Raw genomic sequence first — 7,372 nt, forward strand, 5'->3', positions numbered from 1 at the left:
AATCCCTGAGGAACCCAACAGATCCCTGTGGCATACCGGGCTGGTCACAGGCCGCTAATTTGATCACAACTCTCCACTATCACTCTCTGACTTCCCACCACCAAGCCAATTTTGTATTCAATTTTGCCAGTTCACCCTGGATCCTATGTGATCTAACCTTCAAGACAAGCCTACCATGTGGGAGCTCATCAAGACCTCACTAATACCCTGCAGTCAATATCTACTAACCTGTCCTTGTCAATCCTCTGGCCACCTCTTGAAAAAAACTCGATCAAATTTAGGAGATGCGATTTCCCATGCATAAATCCATGCTCACTATCCATAAAACCAGTCCTTGACTTTCAGAATGCTGGTTGATCTAATCTCTCAGAAATCCCCTTCAGCAATTTTCCCCACCACTGATCTTGGGCTCTCCAGCCATTAGTTCCCTAGCCTATCCTCTCCTTAAATAAGGCACAACTTTAGCCACCCTCCTATCTTCCGGTACCTTACCCTATGGTTAACAATGAATTAAATATCTCTGCCCGAACCCCTGCAATTTATTTCCTCCCATCCCACAATGTTCTAGGATACACTGGGTAAAGCTCCAGGGATTTATCCACCTTTATGTGTTTTAAGACAGCTTTAATAATAAGCAACTGACCTACCAACCAGCGTGTACTTGGGATATGAGAGGAATCTGGACAACCTAAATTTTTTTTAATGTTAATCTATATTATTAAAACTCAGTTATTCACCGGTTTCGGCTTTCTGTGCTGCGGTTTCCGAGAGTACGCCACCACCTACGGCTGTTATTTTTGGCCACCTCGCTCAGAGCCCCCCTCCGCCGCATGTGTGCTGAGGATTTTTCCCGTCGATGAAAATTGACAGAGATATTAATGTTTTTACAACATTCCCCATTCTCTCTGCTGCCCCTGCTGGAGGGAGGCGGAAAGACTATAAAACCAGGAAGTGGTGTGCCTAAATCAGTCTCTGCAAGTGGTGTGCCTCAATCAGAGCTTTGAATCACACTGACAAATGTTTACAGCACTGAAAATGAAAATGAAAATACGGTTAGAGGTAAAAAATCACTGTCTGCAAATGGTTGTTTGGGTTTCGGTTGAAGTAAAAGGGCACTCTTTCTTTCCCCCCCCCCCCCCCCCCCCCCTCCTCCTCCCCCCCCCCCCTCCTCCTCCCCCCCCCCCAAATCTCCTCTCTCCCCTCCCTCTCCTCTTCCCCCTCCCTCTCCTCTCCCCCTCTCCTCCCCCCCCTCCTCCCCCCTCCTCTCCCCCCTCCTCTCCCCCCTCCTCTCCTCTCCTCCCCCCTTCCCCCCTCTCCCCCTCCTCCCCTCTCCTCTCCCCCGCTCTCCTACTCCCCCCCTCTACTCTCCCCCTCTCCCCCTCTCCTCAACCCCCCCCTCCTCTCACCCCCTCCATCCCCTCCCCTCCTCCCCCCCTCTCATCCCCCCCTCTCCTCCCCCCCCTCCATACCCTCCCCTCCCTCCCCCCCTCTCCTCCAATCCCACCCCTCTCCATCCCCTCCCCCTAAATCCCCCTCCCCTCCACACGCTCCTACCCCGTCCCTGCTCCCCATCTTTCCCCCGCCCCCCCCCCATCTCCCCCCCCCCCCCCTCAGCTCTCCCCCCTCTCTCTCCTCCCCCCCATCAATAAATAAAGAACCAAAATGAATTGTAGCTTAAAAGCAAAAAGCTGCAGATGCTAGATATCTGAAATAAAACCAGCAAACACTAAATGGAAATATAAAAATATAAAAAAGATAAAATGTACATAGAATACCTTTGTATAAACAGCCTCTCTTCTCCAATTAAACATTTCTCAAATATCCACGTCCAGCATGATTGATTCGAGTAGAACATGGAAGATTTTCTGGTTTGTAACAGAAACCAAGGCTCACCTGTCCTGAGATCGGTAAAGTTACATAGGGGTTTAGTTGGATTTCTAAACAGATGGCAAACAGTAGTCTTTGAAATTGCTCCAGCTTTGAAAGTGCTTTTCATATAAACTCGATCTGGCCGTTCTTCACGTAGCCGTTTTAGTACTTTGATCCCTTCACTGGGATGAATTAGGGAAACAGACACTTGGACTTTTCCCGGCCAGGATAAAGTAAAATTAATGTAATGATATCCATTTTGGTTATCTATAACTGTCCCTGCTGAACCAGCCTTTAACTCTGGGGTGTGAATCCGCGCTTGCAGATAGTCACCTCCATATTGTTTTGGATTTCCGTCAAAGTCAAACATTCGCAGCATCACCTGCAATTTATCTCCAACGTGGAAAATCGTCTCAGGATTTAAAATGCTAAAGCAAGTATGCAATGGGTCGCTGCTTTTCCTATAGGGCACACTAGGATCGGGAGGCGTTGGCCATTCAATCATTTTCATCAGTGCTGTCCCCTCTGTTCTTTCTTCAAGTGTGAAACTATGAGTCTGATAGCCATACTGCATCAGCTTGTGGATCCATTCAGTCTTCGGCATTTTTACTTCCTGCAGTAATGTGGAATGATTCTTCGGAGCTGGGTATCTGATCCACACTGACTTTGCTCCGGAAATTGAAAATTGCGCAAACTATGGAAAACAGCAAAGTCAATGATTTTTTTTCTCAATTATTTTACAGGATTTATCAGGATAATCCTCAAGACTAAAAATTTCAAATTTCAGTTTCAATCATAGAATTTTTACAACATGATTAGAATATTATTATTCAAGATTCGAGAGTGTTTTCTTGTCATATGTATTAGAACGGAATAATGACATTCTTACTGGCAGCAGCAGCACAACAGGTTTGCAACACAGTACTCAATCGATTAAATCATAAACATATAACCATGTAATTGTTATGATTATATAACAATTACAGCACGGAAACAGGCCATCTCGACCCTTCTAGTCCGTGCCGAACACGTATTCTCCCCTAGTCCCATACACCTGCGTTCAGACCATAACCCTCCATACCTGTCCCGTCCATATAACTATCCAATTTATTTTTAAATGATAAAAACGAACCTGCCTCCACCACCTTCACTGGAAGCTCATTCCACACAGCCACCCACACAAAGACTAAAATAGATGGTTTTTTAGCTGCCAAGGGGATAAGGGGCTACGGGGAGAGGGCAGGGATATGGACCTAGGTATGGTTAGTATAGTAAGACCTGAGTGATCTCCTGGACAAGTGTCGATCGCCTAGATTGGGGTCGGAGAGGAATTTCCCGGATTTTTTTTCCCGAATTGGACCTGGGTTTTTATCCGGTTTTTTGCCTCCCCCAGGAGATCACGAGGTTCTTGGGGTGGAGAGGGGTGATAGCGGTATAAAGGGGAGGGTAGTGTCTTGTGTTCTGTGTCTTGTGTCTACTGTTTGTGGGTAAGTGTGTCTGTTTAGTGTTCAGCCATGAGCGAATGGCGGTGCGGGCTCGATGGACCTGGTGGTCTGCTCTCGCACCTACTTTCTATGTTTCTATGTTTCTACCACTCACTGAGTAAAGAAGTTCCCCCTCATGTTACCCCTAAACTTCTGTCCCTTAATTCTCAAGTCATGTCCCCTTGTTTGAATCTTCCCTACTCTCAGTGGGAAAAGCTTATCCACGTCAACTCTGTCTATCCCTCTCATCATTTTAAAGACCTCTATCAAGTCCCCCCTTAACCTTCTGCACTCCAAAGAATAAAGCCCTAACTTGTTCAACCTTTCTCTGTAACTTAGTTGCTGAAACCCAGGCAACATTCTAGTAAATCTCCTCTGTACTCTCTCTATTTTGTTGACATCCTTCCTATAATTAGGTGACCAAAATTGTACACCATACTCCAAAATTGGCCTCACCAATGCCTTGTACAATTTTAACATTACATCCCAACTTCTATACTCAATGCTCTGATGTATAAAGGCCAGCACACCAAAAGCTTTCTTTACCACCCTATCTACATGAGATTCCACTTTCAGGGTACTGTGCACAGTTATTCCCAGATCCCTCTGTTCACCTGCATTCTTCAATTCCCTACCATTTACCATGTACGTCCTATTTTGATTTGTCCTGCCAAGATGTAGCACCTCACACTTATCAGCATTAAACTCCATCTGCCATCTTTCAGCCCACTCTTCCAACTGGCATAAATCTCTCTGTAGACTTTGAAAATCTACTTCATTATCCACAACCCCACCTATCTTAGTATCATCTGCATACTTACTAATCCAATTTACCACACCATCATCCAGATCATTGATGTACATGACAAACAACAGTGGACCCAACACAGATCCCTGTGGCACCCCACAGACAAACAAAGATAGACAATAGATAATAGGCGCAGGAGTAGGCCATTTGGCCCTTCAAGCCAGCACCGCCATTCAATGTGACCATGGCTAATCATCCACAATCAGTACCCCGTTCCTGCCTTCTCTCCATATTCCTTAATTTCGCTATCCCAAAGAGATCTATTTAACTCTCTCTTGAAAACATCCGGAGAACCAGCCTCCACCGCCTCTGAGGCAGAGAATTCCACACACTAACAACTCTCTGTGTGAAAAAGTTTTTTCTCATCTCCGTTCTAAATGGCTTACTCCTTATTCTTAAACTATGGCCCCTGGTTCTGGACTTCCCCAACATTGGGAACAGGTTTCCTGCCTCTAATGTGTCCAAACCCACATTATCATATGTTTTAATAAGATAACCTCTCATCCTTCTAAATTCCAGAGTATACATGCCCAGCCGCACCAATCTATCAAAATATGACAGTCCTGCCATCCCAGGAATTAACCTTGTGAACCTACGCTGCACTCCCTCAATAGCAAGAATGTCCTTCCTCACGTTTGGAGACCAAAACTGCACACAATACTTCAGGTCTGGTCTCACTTGGGCCCTGTACAACTGCAGGAGGACCTCTTTGCTCCTATACTCAACTGCTCTTGTTATGAAGGCCAACATGTCATTTGTTTTCTTCTCTGCCTGCTGTACCTGCATGCTTACTTCCAGTGAGTAATGAAGAAGGACCCTCAGATCCCGTTATCCCGTTATACTTCCCCTTTTCCCAACGACACCATTTAGATAATAATCTGCCTCCCAGTTTTTGTCACCAAAGTGGATAACCTCACATTTATCCACATTAAACTGCATCTTCCATGCATCTGCCCACTCACCCAACCTGCCCAAGTCACCCTGCATCCTCATAGCATATCCTCACAGTTCACACTGCCAGCCAGCTTTTTGTCAGATGCAAATTTGCTAATGTTACTTTTAATCCCTTCATACAATTCATTGATGTATATTGTAAATAGCTGTGGTCCCAGCACCAAGCCTTGCGGTTCCCCACTAGTCACTGCCTGCCATTCTGAAAGGTACCCATAAACGATGACGCCTGCCTGTGGCGACATTTTGCCAGCAGCTCAACAGAAGATAATTATTTATAGCTTCACTCAACTCACCTGGATCAGAGAAACGGCAGAAATCAGTGCCGTAACGGATAAGCTGCTTGTGCATTTGAAGGCACTAGCGATATCAAGATCTCCCGCAGCTGCGACAGCCCCCGACTGTAAACGATCCCTCGATCACCCGACCCAACTGAGGTTCACAAGCACTGTACGTGGAAACAGCGGGAGGACCTCCGGATCCGACGGGCAGGATCTCCCAGGAGCAACCGAGCTGGAGCAGCCAACTGTGAGAAAATCCCTGATCGCAACGGAGCTGGAGCTGCTGTCTGGAAGGGAATCCCTGTTCCAGCGCAGTTTCACAAAAACGGCAGGTACAGTATGCACAGTACCTGGACACACCGGAGAGACTTCCATTGTGGAGCAATGTTACAAAACTTACCTTCAGCGGCGCTGCAGTTCTGCCACTGGCCGTGTGCGCGACATTGTCGCCATTGAGGGTGTGGGGGGGGGGGGGGGGGGGGGATTAAATGCTGATTAAAATGCTGTTTCTCTCCGGGCTGTCGGAGGCGGACTTCCTCGGGCTGCTAGCTGATGAAGAAAATTAGATCAGACTTGCGTTCCCGGTCTTTTTTTTTGTTAATCGCGAGACAATTTAATGATTGGAATAAAATAAAATGCGACTTCTAACGCCCTCAGCACCTACAGCATGACGAATCGCATGAACGGGACAAAACCCCAGGTAAGTCGTGTATCTATATTACTAAAAGTCTGTTCTTAACCGGTTTTGGCCATCTGTGCTGCGATTTCCGAGAGAACGCCGCCACCTACGGCCGTCATTTTTTGGCCACCTTTCTCAGAACCCCCCTCCACCGTATGTGTGCCGACGATTTTTCCTGTCGATGAAAAATGACAGAGATATTAATGTTTTTACAAAATTCCCTATTCTCTCTGCTGCCCCCGCTGGAGGCAGGGGAAGGGGCTATAAAACCAGGAAGTGGTTGAATGGCGGTGCTGGCTTGAAGGGCCAAATGGCCTACTCCTGCGCCTATTATCTATTGTCTATCTTTGTTTGTCTGTGGGGTGCCACAGGGATCTGTGTTGGGTCCACTGTTGTTTGTCATGTACATCAATGATCTGGATGATGGTGTGGTAAATTGGATTAGTAAGTATGCAGATGATACTAAGATAGGTGGGGTTGTGGATAATGAAGTAGATTTTCAAAGTCTACAGAGAGATTTATGCCAGTTGGAAGAGTGGGCTGAAAGATGGCAGATGGAGTTTAATGCTGATAAGTGTGAGGTGCTACATCTTGGCAGGACAAATCAAAATAGGACGTACATGGTAAATGGTAGGGAATTGAAGAATGCAGGTGAACAGAGGGATCTGGGAATAACTGTGCACAGTACCCTGAAAGTGGAATCTCATGTAGATAGGGTGGTAAAGAAAGCTTTTGGTGTGCTGGCCTTTATACATCAGAGCATTGAGTATAGAAGTTGGGATGTAATGTTAAAATTGTACAAGGCATTGGTGAGGCCAATTTTGGAGTATGGTGTACAATTTTGGTCACCTAATTATAGGAAGGATGTCAACAAAATAGAGAGAGTACAGAGGAGATTTACTAGAATGTTGCCTGGGTTTCAGCAACTAAGTTACAGAGAAAGGTTGAACAAGTTAGGGCTTTATTCTTTGGAGTGCAGAAGGTTAAGGGGGGACTTGATAGAGGTCTTTAAAATGATGAGAGGGATAGACAGAGTTGACGTGGATAAGCTTTTCCCACTGAGAGTAGGGAAGATTCAAACAAGGGGACATGACTTGAGAATTAAGGGACAGAAGTTTAGGGGTAACATGAGGGGGAACTTCTTTACTCAGTGAGTGGTAGAAACATAGAAACATAGAAAGTAGGTGCGAGAGCAGACCACCAGGTCCATCGAGCCCGCACCGCCATTCGCTCATGGCTGAACACTAAACAGACACACTTACCCACAAACAGTAGACACAAGACACAGAACACAAGACAC

The sequence above is a fragment of the Leucoraja erinacea genome, unplaced genomic scaffold, assembly GCF_028641065.1.
Source record: "Leucoraja erinacea ecotype New England unplaced genomic scaffold, Leri_hhj_1 Leri_323S, whole genome shotgun sequence".
NCBI classification, from domain to species: Eukaryota; Metazoa; Chordata; class Chondrichthyes; order Rajiformes; family Rajidae; genus Leucoraja; species Leucoraja erinaceus.